Raw genomic sequence first — 13,322 nt, forward strand, 5'->3', positions numbered from 1 at the left:
AGGGGACCGGGGGGAGGCGCTTTCTCGCGGCGGCGGAGCAGGCGGGGAGCGCGGGTAAAGAAAAAACAAGAGACGCGTGTTCAGATACGGCTTTGCTAAGCTCAGGGCCGGGGGGTGCAGCGGCCCCGGGGGCCGGCAAGGTAGCAGAAACGCCCGCGGCGGGCAAAACTCGCAAAAAACCCGGGACGCAGATCGGAGCGAGTCGCGTCAGAGCGCGGGTGCCGGCGGGGACGGCCGCACACACTGACGAAAGGCCACACACACACACAGCGTCGGAGGAGGAGGAGACAGTCCGGGGCAGACCGAGGGGGGAAAATTCAGAGGCGGAATAAAAAGGGAGAGGAAAAAATTACCTCGGGAGAGACACAGAGCAGCTCGGAAAGCACGCATGCGCCGAGCGCGGGCGGGGGCGGGCCAGACCCCCGGTGACGTCTCAGGTGAGGAGGGGCCCTCTCCAGACTTGGTGCCTTTGGTAAAAACCCTCGGGGTCCTAAGCCTCTCCCCTCCTGGGGAGGCTTGTGTGTTTTCTAACCCTATTGTCAGTTGAATCAAAAACTAGGTAACCCCTGAGTGAGCTTGCAAACAGCAACAATCGCGGAACAAAGAGGCAGTTGTCAGCGGAGCTACAGCATCATTTCGTAACGAGTCTGACTCTATGCAGCGATTTTCCTCAACAAGATATAAGAAGAAACGAATACTCAGACAAAAGTCGGGACTCAGACTGCAAAAGACAACTTAGAAGAGAAACAAGAGAAACGGAAAGACTCTGGGGGGGCTTTTCTCTTTGGGGTCTTGAATATTTCTGTATAAGGACGAAAGACACTGGGGGGTTTTCTCCTTGGGATCTTGAATTGCAATAGGCAATGGGATAAATTTACCTATTACAGGGGAAACTGACAAAGGATCATATATTGATCAGCTGGTAGATTTCTTTGACATTTCTCCCATTTGGAGAGGAATTTTAAGGGCAGATTTCTTTGACATTTCTCCCATTTGGAGAAGAATTTTAAGGGGTAGGATTTTATGTTTTAATAGTTTAGGATTTTATATTGTAATAATAGCTCTCCTAGTCCTCATCCATGTCGTCCCAGATGCCATGAATCGGATTGTAAAAGAGGTTTTCTTGGGGCAAACCGAAGGGGGAGATGTCGGATCTCAAGATCTCAGTCCTGAGTTGCTGAGCCACCGAGACCCCTTGGGGGTCTCGGGAGTCCTGGAATGTTGCCAGAAGTGTCTGGTGGCAGGACTTTTACCCTGCACAGGGGACGACAAGGATGAGGGCTTCACAGGGAGAATGGTGAAGGGATTAGTTAATTAGAGAGTGAGACACAAGGTTTAGGATTTATGTACAGGGGGGTTTAGAGGAGTAAGATGGAGGAATTGGGGTGTGTCCTGTCCTCCTCCTTCTTCCTCCTCTCCTCCATCTTCTTTGGCCACGGTGGCACCTTTCTATTGGTTATTACTAAGAGTACACCGAGTTATAACAATAGATGGTATTGGGGAAAAATGATAAATATTGTATACGTAGCAAAGGGTATAAAGATAGGTGCCTGCCCCGGAGGGAGACAGAGTGTGCCCATGGCTGACTGCTGTGCGGATCTCTGTTGGGCTGAAAGAACATCTTTTAGATAAACAATTAATAAACATAAAACCAGAAAGAAGAACTGAAGCCTCTTCTCGTCCGTCAACACGCGTGGTGCCCCAAGGCCACCCCGGGCCTTTCAGGCCCCTCAAACAGCTGAGATAAACCCAGAGTCTCCCACAGGACAAAAACTATTGTGGGACCCATCAGTGCTGCTGAGCAGCGATGAGGCTCAGAGCCTTGGAGAGGTTGGTTTACACAGGGTACAAATGGCTTAGAGACTTTACAAGCCAGTAGTTGTTCTTATGCCAGGGCAAGGTTTTGCAAAGACAGAAAGTGTGAGGGATGTGACTCTTGATGCTTGGTCCATGTGAGAGCTTCCCTTGGCTCTGGGTCTGAGCACCTCACACTAACCAAGAGCCTGGTGGTGGTGTTGCTGTCAGCAAAGCTGAGTGCCAGCATTTATCCTCTCTTTTAAAAATTGCTGTCTTCTATTTAGGAATTTCCTCAGGGTGCCAAATATAGATTCAACATTCAACACAAGAAAAAAAGCCCCACAAGCTCAAAGCTCAACCCCAAAAGCTGCTCTGTTGCTAAGGAATAAAAATAGATGGTCACAAACAGGGTGCTGACGTGCCAAGCTGTGTCCCCATGACCGTGCAGCTGCACGTGCCAGGTCCCTGTCCCAGTGGCAGCACTGCCCAGGCTGCACACCTCATGTTAGCATCAGTGTCTGTGAAGGACTGGCTGCTGCTTGCTGTAGTAAGTAACTTTCTGTTTCCTAATCTTAGTCCCAAAGAGCTAAAAACTTCAGAGGGCTGCTGCCAGGAGATAGTAGTAGTACTAAGTAGGAAAAAAAAAAAAAAAATTTTGTGTGCTAATTTCTATCATACAGCAATGTCTGTACTGGAGGAGTCCTGAGAGATGGGAAGATATTTTTGAACAAAAGCACCATTCCTTGGGAGATCCTGGGCTGTCCCAGAGTTGCTGGCCATTGATGGCATCAGGAGGGTGAATGTTGGTGCCGCAGGAGCTGCGGCTGTGCCTTCACCTTCTCTCCAAATGCAAATCTCTCTCTGCAGATCTCTGCAATAATTTATTAACCCATGTGGCTGGAGATGGGCAGTAGCTGAGCTGGGTGCAGAGGTGTGCAGAGGTGGAGACATGATTTATCTGGGCTGGAGAGCTGCTGTGGCCAGTGCCATCTTTTAACGTGTGTGTGCATGAACATGCAATGCTTGGTTTTGTGGGCCCTGCCTGCTTAGTCCTCAAGGTACTGCTTGCTGCATCAACTCTAAACTGTAAATATCAACAACCCTGGGACACAATTTTTAAAATAATGTTTTCAGATTTTGTACTTCTAGCTGAGTGACTAACCGTTTGACTAATGTCCCCGCAGTAGCAGAACCCTGGAGCAGAAAGTTTCTGCTAAAGAGCTGCCTTTTTGTGTTTAAGGATTTGTTTTAGTGCCAAATTTATCCTGTGCGGTTTCTTGAATTGCAGCTGGTCCAAAGCTGAGATGAAGTTTTAACAGCAGATAGCTGCCCTAGAAGACTAACTGTACATTTGCAGTGGTTTAGGGTAAATAAAAAGTACTGTAACCACCTGAAACTATAAGGAGAGCTGAAAATAGGCTGTGTGTTAGTGTGTGAGCTAAAATGTAACCAAAACATGAATGCTGTTCCTTACCTTCTGAAGAGACCTGTCATATCCTTGTAAAAACCTTACTTGGGAGCCATCATATGATGTTGCTGTTATTGAGATACTCAAGATAGTAAACATACTTCTTTACAAAATTAAATTCTGTAACCCAGATTATAAAGTTTAATTCTGCTGTCCAACCCTCAGGTTTTTTTTCCCCATCTGGATTGGGTCCCTCCTGCAGCTGTCTGGAGCAGGCAGGGTTGGAAGCCTTCCCTTTGGAAACATCATCTTAAGCCAGTCCTGAAGCTACACCCAGATCTCTATTGTTTCTACTTTCTTGCCTCTCTGAACAATTTGTTTTTGTGAAACATCTGCTGCTCTGGCAGATACCCACAGTTAAAGCTGTACTGCAGTGTTTCTTTGCAGAAATGCAGAGAATATTCCCTGACAGATCAGTGGCTTGCCAGACAGGATGGCTGATCCCAGATGAAGGGTTTCCATCAGATGAGATCATTTTTACGGGGGGAGAACTTCTCAGAGGGCAATGCCTGAACTGGTGGTGTGGTTCCATTAGGAAGCTGAAGCATTGTGTGCATGGGCATGCCTGGTCCAGGTACAATGCGCTGCCCATCAGGAAATAGGAGGTGGTAAGCTGAGCACCACTGGGGCGATAATCAGCCTAGGAATAGGTCAGAACTTATCACCCCAAACTTGACTTTAGTGGCAGAGAGACCCCCCTGGTTTGGGATTCCAAGCTCATCTTTGGAGGTAAAAGCCTGTAACACTCAACTGTATTTTATTCCTCCTGTCCTGTAGCTTCATGTTCAAAAATGCTGTCACCTCTAGATAAGAAACCTTCCCTTACAAGGTGTAACAGAGGCAGAAATCCTTCTGAAATGCAAACCTGCTGTGGCAAAGTGCTGCCTGTCCTATTGTGGTGGCCCAGGTGTGATGCACAGCTCACATGTGGCTTACATACGATGTGTGCTCGTGAAGAGGGAGCCTCCACCTGAAACACAGGGTCACTTCTTTATTTCCTCGTGTAAGCTGAAAAATAACCACAACAAAGAACTATTTTATCTCAACAATTCACCTCTGGAGTAGTAGGTTGCTCTTGAATTAGGGGGCATGCCTGAAAGTTTTGCCTGGGAGTGGAAGCCACCTTCTTGAGGCACCGGGAAGAAGCTGCCCCTGTAACCCAAGTGCAAATGACAGACTGAAGATGGGTTGCTTGAACTTTGCAAATTAATGCCCTGATGAGTCTGTGTTTGTTCCTGGATAAAGTTGCTCTAAGCAATTGTCTTGGGGAGGCTGCTTCACTGCACATGACGCTGTAACAAAATGTATCAGAGGAGCTGGTTAGGGATTGAGTTCCTTCTCAGTGAAGTGTAATTGTAGAATCCTAGAGTGGCTTGGGTTGGAAGGGACCTGGAAGATCACCTGGTTCCATCTCCCCTGTTGCGGGCAGGGAGCCTTACTCTAGATCAGATTGCTCAGTCTCATGCAACCTGGCCTCAAACACTTCCAGGGATGATTTTCACAGGTCCCTTAGAACCCAAACTATTGTATGGATCTATTATTTTTATCTTTCTTCTCTTTCTCTTCCTCTGCTGCTGGTATTGCTAATTTATTACTGTTACAATCTTTAAATTACATATTTACAATATATATAGAATATATATTATATATTCAAATACATATTACTTTATATGCAGAAACTGTATTTTAGAATATATTTATATATATTCTATATTTAGGCTTCAGGTATGATATATCTGTCCTGAGCCAAAAGTTTGTTGGTTTTTTTTAGCTTTTTGCTTGCTACTCCAGGACACTGTTGATTTGGCACAGCCTGGCCTTCACCAGTGGCATGGCAGAGGAGCATCATGCACAGAGCCCAAGCCTTGAGGTACCAAGCACAGCCCAGACCTCAGACACCTGAAAGTGCAATTAGCTGAGGTTTAATTACTTATTGCTTCTAATAGGTTTGATGGGGAAGTGATATAAATCCCAGTAAATCACAAGCTTACTTAAGCAGAAGTGAAGAGATGGAAATAATGGCTTATTTTTTCAATTAGAAAGCATTCTTGCTAAACAAAACCTTATTGGATTTTTTTTTTGTTCATACCACAGACTCTGCCCCAATGAAAACAAGATGGTCAACAGCGGTAAGACATATCACTGCAGTTAAAATGCAAGAAAATTTTCTTGGATAGTCTGGGTTATGAAAGTGTGTCTAAGGCACATATTCATATTTCACAATACATTTATGATTATGTCACTGCTAAATGGCATAGTTACACTTGTGCTAATTCTGCACTTCCAACCTCATTTGAGTCATGATGTTCCTGTGAATGCTTTCTTGATATTCTTTGGTTATTATAGCTTTTCTCGTATATTCTCAAAATTGATGGTGTCAAGCTGTCTAATCTTCCAGGTTTTTAGCAGAACCTTGTCACCCAGTTTCAGAACTTTTCCATCACGTATGATCATGATGCCGCTCAAATCCCTGCCAGCCCAGCAAACTAATGCATCAGGAGGCTTCTTTGCTTTTTATGTGCTTGACATGCACAAGCCTTTATTGTAAACCAAGGATTGGTTTCTGCTCTGGCTCTGCCTCTTTGTGAGGTGGGCAGCCTGCACTTCACTGCTGGGAGCTGCACTGTCCCCAGAAACCTCATGGAGACACCTGGGATCAGCCTGATCCTGCACCTGGCTTCTAAAGACACAAAATCTCACAGAAGTTACTGATGGGTTTCCCCATTTTAGTGGGTCAGGTCTTGGTGTGGGAGCTTTTTCACCCAGAGAGCTGGACTGAGTAAGCTTTCCTGCCTTTTCCATGCAAGATATGTACCTCTTGGCTCTAGTTTAAAAAATAATTTTGTTGGTTTTTTTCTCCCCTTTGGGAAGAGGCTGTTGTTTTTGAGTGGAAGAAACAGCATTTTTGGGCTGGATTTCTGGCAATAGAGTTTTTTCCACACTTGGAAGTCAGCCTGTCTGCTGTGCTGGCTCTAAATGCTTCAACGCTCAAAAACATGTTGCTGCAGGGTGTACAGCTTGGTGGTCACAGGATGTGCTAAAAAGTAGCCAAGACCAAGGGAGTGTTGTTTTGAGCATGCAGTATTGTCCCCATCCCCAGGCAGGTCTTAAAAGTGTTAATATTGCACCAACTTTTTTGCTGTGAAAACACAGATTCTGCCAGTAAATGGAGTGTCAGGCTGCTCTCATGCTTCTGAAGATGGTGTGTGTCCTGGGGGTGCTGGTATGTGGTCTGGTCAGGCACCATTGAGGCATTGTGGCTGTGCATGTCAGCAGGGTTTTTGTTTAATCCTAAAGAAGTTATTTTTCTATTTATCATTTTGTAACTACTGCATGTACCTCATTATTCCTACATAACACAGAAATCTGATTAGTTTATCTGTGCGAGGAGAATTATTAACAGTTCCATCCTCAGATGTGTGTGATGGAGTACAACCTGCTGTCTGCATGTGGTATTTAGCACTTCCATGGCCATTCCTAGTGCTGACATGCACCAGTGTCTCTGGGTGAGACAACTTTCTCTCCAGGAGGTGAGGAAGTTACATGAGGACACTGCATCAGGCAAGCTCTGAGTTCCTGATCTCTCACCAAGGGGCTTTGGTGGCACTGAGATCCTCCAGGAGGTGTCCAACCCAAACGCATCTTTCACCATCCAACCAAAAAGGATTAATGATGTGTGCTAATGCAAAGTCCCCCACAAGACTTCACTCAGAAGTGGAAAGCCTGGAAAGCCTTTTCACCATCAGGGGATGCCTGGAATGTGTGAAAATCCAGAGATTGTTCCTAGGTGTGAGATCTGTCCCCTACAGAGTTCAGCCAAGCTGCAGATGCAGAGGGCAGCCTGCAGGCTCTGATGTCCAGCCATGGGCTGGGGTAAGGCTGCTGTGTCTTGTGTTGGGTGGGAGCACCACAGCAGAGCATCCTGCTCCCTGGAGCTCTGGCTCCAGGCTCGTCTTTGGGATGATATTGGGGCTGGATTTACCTGCTTGTTCTGTGAGGAAGGTGCTGTAATTGCTGGTCACTGGGTTCCTCTGTAGTACCTGCACAAGCTCCTGGAGGCCAACTCATGTGTGAGCCATGACCTGAGCAAAGTAGTTCAGAGAGCTGTGAATTTTCCATGGTGGCAAAAGGGATAAGTGTGTGTTCTGTATGGTCATTGATCCAAAACCTTTCACCATCAGCTTGCCTTTTATTTATGGAAATATATCTGTGGCACAAAGCATTCATCTGATACGGTACCTTCTCAATCTGCTTGGTTGGTGTAAGAGAAACACTCTGAAGCATTGAGGAGCATGAATCTTTCCATTTAGGATAGGGCTGAGACTTTGATAATCTGGAATTTTTTCCCAGATGCACTTTTTAAAATGTGTCTGGACTTTTGAATGATCAGCAGCTCATCAGCCAGTGTTGCTGGGTCTGCTGTGCATGGGGAAGCCCCATGCCTCCCTGCACTGTGTGCAGAATTGCTTGATACCTCCTGGAAGTGTTGGATGCATTTATTGAGTGCTGTTGGGACCTTCTCCCTTCCTTGAAGAGAGGTATGTTTAGGATTGCCAGGACACGAGCAATTGGATTTAGCTCACCTGCAGTGGTAAGTGTGGTAGGAGGAGTTGAGAGATGTCAAGCTCTGCAACCCCCAGTGCCTACAATAAATCTTTCTCCCTTGATTTTGGAAAATGCATTCCTGGAGTTTTAATGATGCACCATGCCAGGAGCATGCATCCCATGTAGTTGTGGTTTTGCCGCCATCAGCTCAGAGGTGTGCATGATCCAGACTTTCTTTGGAATTAAGTCCCGCTTAATTTTTCTAGTGTGAATGGAAGTGAAATCAAACTCTGTGGAGATGAGGGGTGAGGAAGGTGGGCAGGGAGGCAGAGGGAAATGCAGCCTGCTCATTTGCAGAGGGCACGAGCTGGGCTCTTGCTTGCTGAGTGCAGGAGCCTACTTGGCTTGGCAGGTGCTTTGGGAACAAAAATGTTGTATCCTGAGTTACGTAATGCAGCAGCATGTCCAGGCCTGAATTCCCTGCAATTTTCTGGCCTGCAAGGAATAATTTTCTGCTTGAAATATTAGCCTTAGCTTTGAATTTTGTTGCTCATATGGCATATGCAATCAGTGTAATATCTGTATACATAACTGCTGCTGTTTGAACTTGAGCTGTTTGGGTAAATTTATTTTTGTTTATAGCTGTTGGGTGATGAAGAACAGAAAATACTTGTTTATTAAGAACTGTGTAAATACATCAAAACCTGCCCTGGGCTACTGCTTAGATCCAGCAGGTGAAAAGGCTGCAGATCCTTCTCTGTGCCTGATTGCAGCACTAGGCTCTGATGGGGTTTTGAGGTGGGAATAGACCTGAGGTGTAAATTATCAGCATTCCTGGCTTGATATGGTTTTGGTCTTAATCCTGAAATGGGGCGAAACCTTTGCAGCTGTGGATAGTTGTTTTTTTTTCTGTTTTGTTTTTCATCCAGCTTGTTACTGGGTAGAAAACTGACTGGATGGCTGAGCCCAGAGAGAGGTGGTGAATGCAGTTACATCCAGCTGGCAGCTGGTCCCACGTGGTGTTCCCAGGGGCTCAGTTTTGGGGACACTCCTGTTTAATGTCTCCATCAGTGGTCTGGAGAGGGGATCAAGAGCACCCTCAGTCAGGTGGATCACATCAAGTGGAGTGGGAATGTTCATCTGCTGGATGCCAGGAAGGCTCTGCAGAGGGATCTGGACAGGCTGGATCTCATCCTCTGTATGAGGTTCAGCAAGGCAAAGCTGGGTCCTGCACTGGATCACAGCAGCCCAGGCAGCATTGCAGGCTGGGGGCAGAGTGGGTGGGAAGCTGCCCAGTGGAAAAGGACCTGGGGATGCTGGTCAGCAGCAGCTGAACATGAGCATGGGAAAGGCAGCCCACTTCCCTTTTTACGGGTCTCCTGGGAGCAGGAACTGGTTTGTACAGGGGGGGGGTGAGAGCAGGAGAGGTGCAAGTGCCTGGTTTCTGCGCTTTTGGTTTGAGTGGATCTCACCAGTCTTTTGGTTGAATTGGAATTAATAAGTGAAGAATATTGAAAACTTTTATTGCACTGTCTTGCCCAAAGAGAGAAACACTGAGGTTCTGGAGCATGTCCAGAGAAGGGCACTGGAACTGATGAGGGGTCTGGAGCACAAGTCTGATGAGGAGTGGCTGAGGGAGCTGGGGGTGTTTACCCTGGAGGAAAGGAGGCTCAGGGGGACCTTTTCGTTCTACAGCTGCCTGAGAAGAGGCTGTAGTGGAGTAGGGGTCAGTCTCCTCTCTCATGGGAAAAGCAATGGGATGAGAGGTTGCATCAGGGGAGAATTAGGTTGGGATGAGGAGAAATTTCTTCACTAAAAGGGTGATGAAGCACTGGAACAGGCTGCCTGGGGATGTGGTGGAGTCACCACCCCGGAAGTGTTTGAAAAACATGGAGGTGTGTCACTTAGGGAAATGCTTTAGTGGTGGACTGGGCAGTGTTGAACTCTATGATCTTAGAGGTCTTTTCCAACCTTAATAATTCTATGAATCTGTGAAAACAAAGTCTAAAACAAGTCCTGCTGTCCTTCAGCTGTATTCCCACTGATGGATCACCTCTCCAGGTGGAATCAAAGCCCTGCTTCAATTTATCCCTCCAGACCTCTTGTTCTGTCCAGAGGGACCATGTGTGAGATCTCATGATGGAATGAAGCAGAGCAGTGACACAAATGAAATGAAACCCCACAAAACTGATCCTGTGTGTGAGGCTGGCAGGAACCGCCCATGGAGGCTGGTTGGGATGCCAGCTGCATAAACTGCCTTGGGGAAAAACAGCTGTGAAACCAAATTTTCTGCCCTGCTGCCAGCCTTGGACTCTACTCCTGCTTTGTCTCATGGCGGGACATATCTCTGGGCTGTAGTGTTTGTGATTTAAATGAGTGTGGCAAGGGGTGGCTGAGGCATGGACTGGCATCCCATCTCCTGCCCTCACTGCAGGGTCCTGTCTCCTTCAGAGGGTGGGACAGGCAGCTGCACCCTGAACACTTGAAACCACTGCAGGGATGTGAGGCAGAGCCTTGTACCTGCAAACACAAGAAAAGAGAGGGGAAGAAAAAACCCAAACCCACACCAAAAATCCAAGAAAACAAAAACAAATAGAGAAGTTGTCCTCTGCGTTTGTTTTGGGGTTTTTTCAAGCATATAATGCAATGTGCTGTCTTGCTGAGATGCACATTCCCCAGCTGTGGTCAGTGGGGTAGAGGGTGAGACACGGCTTCTCTGGGGAGAGGGGAGGGTGTGTGAGCCTGAGCCAGCAGCAAAGGTCACTTGGCTGAGGGCTTGGTGTGCAGCAGGAGGGGAGGGGAGGATCTCATGACGTGGCCAGGGCCGTGTTTGTGTGGCCAGGGCCGTGTTTGTGTGTCCAGCACTGGCAGCGTGTGCCCTCAGAGGGAGGAGCACCAGCTGGGTCACAGGGGCACATGGGCAGCTCCACCTGCCCACTGTGCCTCACAAAGCACTGCTCACTCTTCCTTGCTGCCTCCTTTGCTTTCTCCCTTCCCATGCCCTGACTTCTCGTATCTCTTCACTTCTGTAATCTCATCATTGCGTGATTTGTTTTATGGTCTTGGCTCGTCTTTCAGTTCCTTTTGGGGTCATTACCACATATGATTAGTCCTAGAGCCTAATGAAGGGGATCAGACATAACTCTAGGGTATGTCTGAGCCATTTAGCATCTCTGACCTCAAAGATCTGCAGAGAAAGTTTATTTTTAAGCTTCCTAAGAAGATAAAGTTGAATTTTGGATTGTTTAGGGTGCAAGTAATGGAACTGAAATCTCTCTGGGTGGAGCATGTCCTCTGGGGTATGAAGGATCCCAGGAATAATTATGCAGTGCTGCGTGAGTATCATTAGTCTGGAAATAGACTTTTGGTGGATGATCACGTTTTTCTACATGGCAGAAGCTACTGTGAAACCTTGAAACCTTATGTTAGCTTTTAGTCCTTATTTAAGAGCACTGTCAATGTGTGTGTGTTTGATACTGCTTTTGTTATCCAGTCCCACTCTGGGAAAGCCAGTCACGAAGATATAGAACAATTGTAACAAAGTAAGAACCCCAGAACATAAAAAGGGGCACATTTTTTTTGGCTGTTTTTTAAGGTCCTGCTCTTTCACTCTACTGAGAGAGGAAGGATCTGCAAGGACTTGTGTGTTGGAGCAAGGTGAAGTCAGAGCATCCTCAGGACAGCTCCAGCTGCTGCTGTTTGGTGGCACTGTGCTGCACTGTGTCCCTGACCCGGGCGAAGTGACACGTCTGCGCAGTGACTCAACTGTGTTCCTACTAACCATCTGCTGATATGATGCAGCTCATTAGTCACTAATTGGTGTGGTTACCCTTTTTTTAGGCTGTTGGAAAGGCCAAGGGCCACATAGATGTGAAGCAGCTGAGTCAGTCTTCTACCTCTTTTGCCCTTAGGTCCAGCAGACCCTTGGTGGTGGTTGGAGAGCTGTTTCAATGTTCTCTGCCAGGCAGAAACAGACTGTCTCAGCTTTATCTTGTGCTCTCTGATTGTCTGACTATAAGGCTCTCACAGCTGTTTGGTGGCACTGGAGTCTGTAGCTGGAGCCTTCTGGTGTGTGTCACAGTGAACCCTCCAAAGGAAGGACCTTTGGAGCCAGTGGGAGACAGCACCCTGACTTTGAACGGAGCATGAGAAGCTGGTTGCTCCCAGCCTGCGTTTCCTCCCTTTGTGAGCTCTGTAAAAATCCCCTAAGCAATCTGGGGATTTACTGAGGATAGCACTTCTGTAATTCATTTTCCCACCCATTCCCCACCCATCTGCCCCATACTCCTGCTACACCTACCATCCTTGACTCCATCACCTTATTCTTTACCTAATCTATACGTACTGGTGGGTTAGGTACTGATGTTTTGCCTTACATGGTATCTGAACTGATGGTGTGTAAATCTGTCTATTTTCTGATATCTTGAGGGCAGGTCTTTGATGCTGTAATATCTAGATCCTCCTGGACATAGCTGGAATTGGACACTGTCCTTTGCTTTCTTGTCTCTGGGGTTTTCTCTCTGCCTAAAATCTCCACCTGAATCTCTTCTGGCTGTTGTTGCTTTCCTGGGAGGTTAGACCCCTTTTCTGGGCCCTGTGGTGGCATCCTTGGGAGCCCTGGAGATGGAGGTGTGGATGCTCATCCCTCACGACTTGCTCAGCTGCAGCAAATGCATTTGTCAGCGGCTCAGCTCTGCATTTCTCCCTTTGGTCCTTCCCATGCTGTGAGTGGTGTAGGAAGCCACGTGGATCTTCCCCCATGCAGGCAACCTTGCCCATCTCCTGTGACACTGCTGAAATATCAGTCTCTGCATCCTGCCAAGGAGCTTGGATTTGGGGCATGGAGTGTGCTGGATAATTCCTCAGCTCCTCTCTGTTCAAATTGCTCAAGTTGCTTCCCACTTGAGCAATCTCAAGATTGCTCACAAAACTAAAGAAAATTATCAGAGTAGTAATATTCCTAATAGCATCTATTATTTATTTTCTTCTAAAAACCTCTCGTACTTCAGCTAAGTTGTTACTCCACTTTTCACTACACTTTTAAGACATCAGCTCTTTCTGTTTTTAAGGCAAGCAACACTGCTCTTGTTTTAAAATGAAGTCCCTTACCTGTTCTGCCCTCATGTGTGCCCAAGCCCTTCTCTGTGTGCACCCAGTGTGCTCCTGGAGGTGCTCATGGTGGGATTTGGGATATTTCCGTCACAGGAGTCAGTTACATGATCTCCTCAGACAATGTGATGAAGTCCATGCTGTCCTTTGGGGCTGGTGTAGTTAAAAGCAAAACAAACATTTGAGAACATCTAGGAATCAGTGTCTCAGGTTTGGGGAGCACTGCTTGGAAAGCTGAAACCAGCATCCCTAACTTGTGGGCAGCCAGGTGAGACCATATGAGAACCAGAATGGGGCCAAGGTTTCACAGCAGCTGACTCTGACTACGTGGATGCCCCGGCTCAGAGTGAAATGTGCTCTTCTCCCTTATCATGGATCCATGTGCGTGCCAAGAGACCTTTGT

At 47.0% G+C, this 13,322-nt stretch overlaps 1 protein-coding gene across 2 annotated transcripts in view; it reads left to right on the forward strand.

Moving 5' to 3' along the window:
* The window catches only part of RAB30 (RAB30, member RAS oncogene family), a 57,296-nt gene that overhangs the window by 21,690 nt on the left and 22,284 nt on the right, over nt 1–13,322 (forward strand). The window lies entirely within an intron of this gene.

The sequence above is a fragment of the Zonotrichia albicollis genome, chromosome 2 (genome assembly GCF_047830755.1).
Source record: "Zonotrichia albicollis isolate bZonAlb1 chromosome 2, bZonAlb1.hap1, whole genome shotgun sequence".
NCBI classification, from domain to species: Eukaryota; Metazoa; Chordata; class Aves; order Passeriformes; family Passerellidae; genus Zonotrichia; species Zonotrichia albicollis.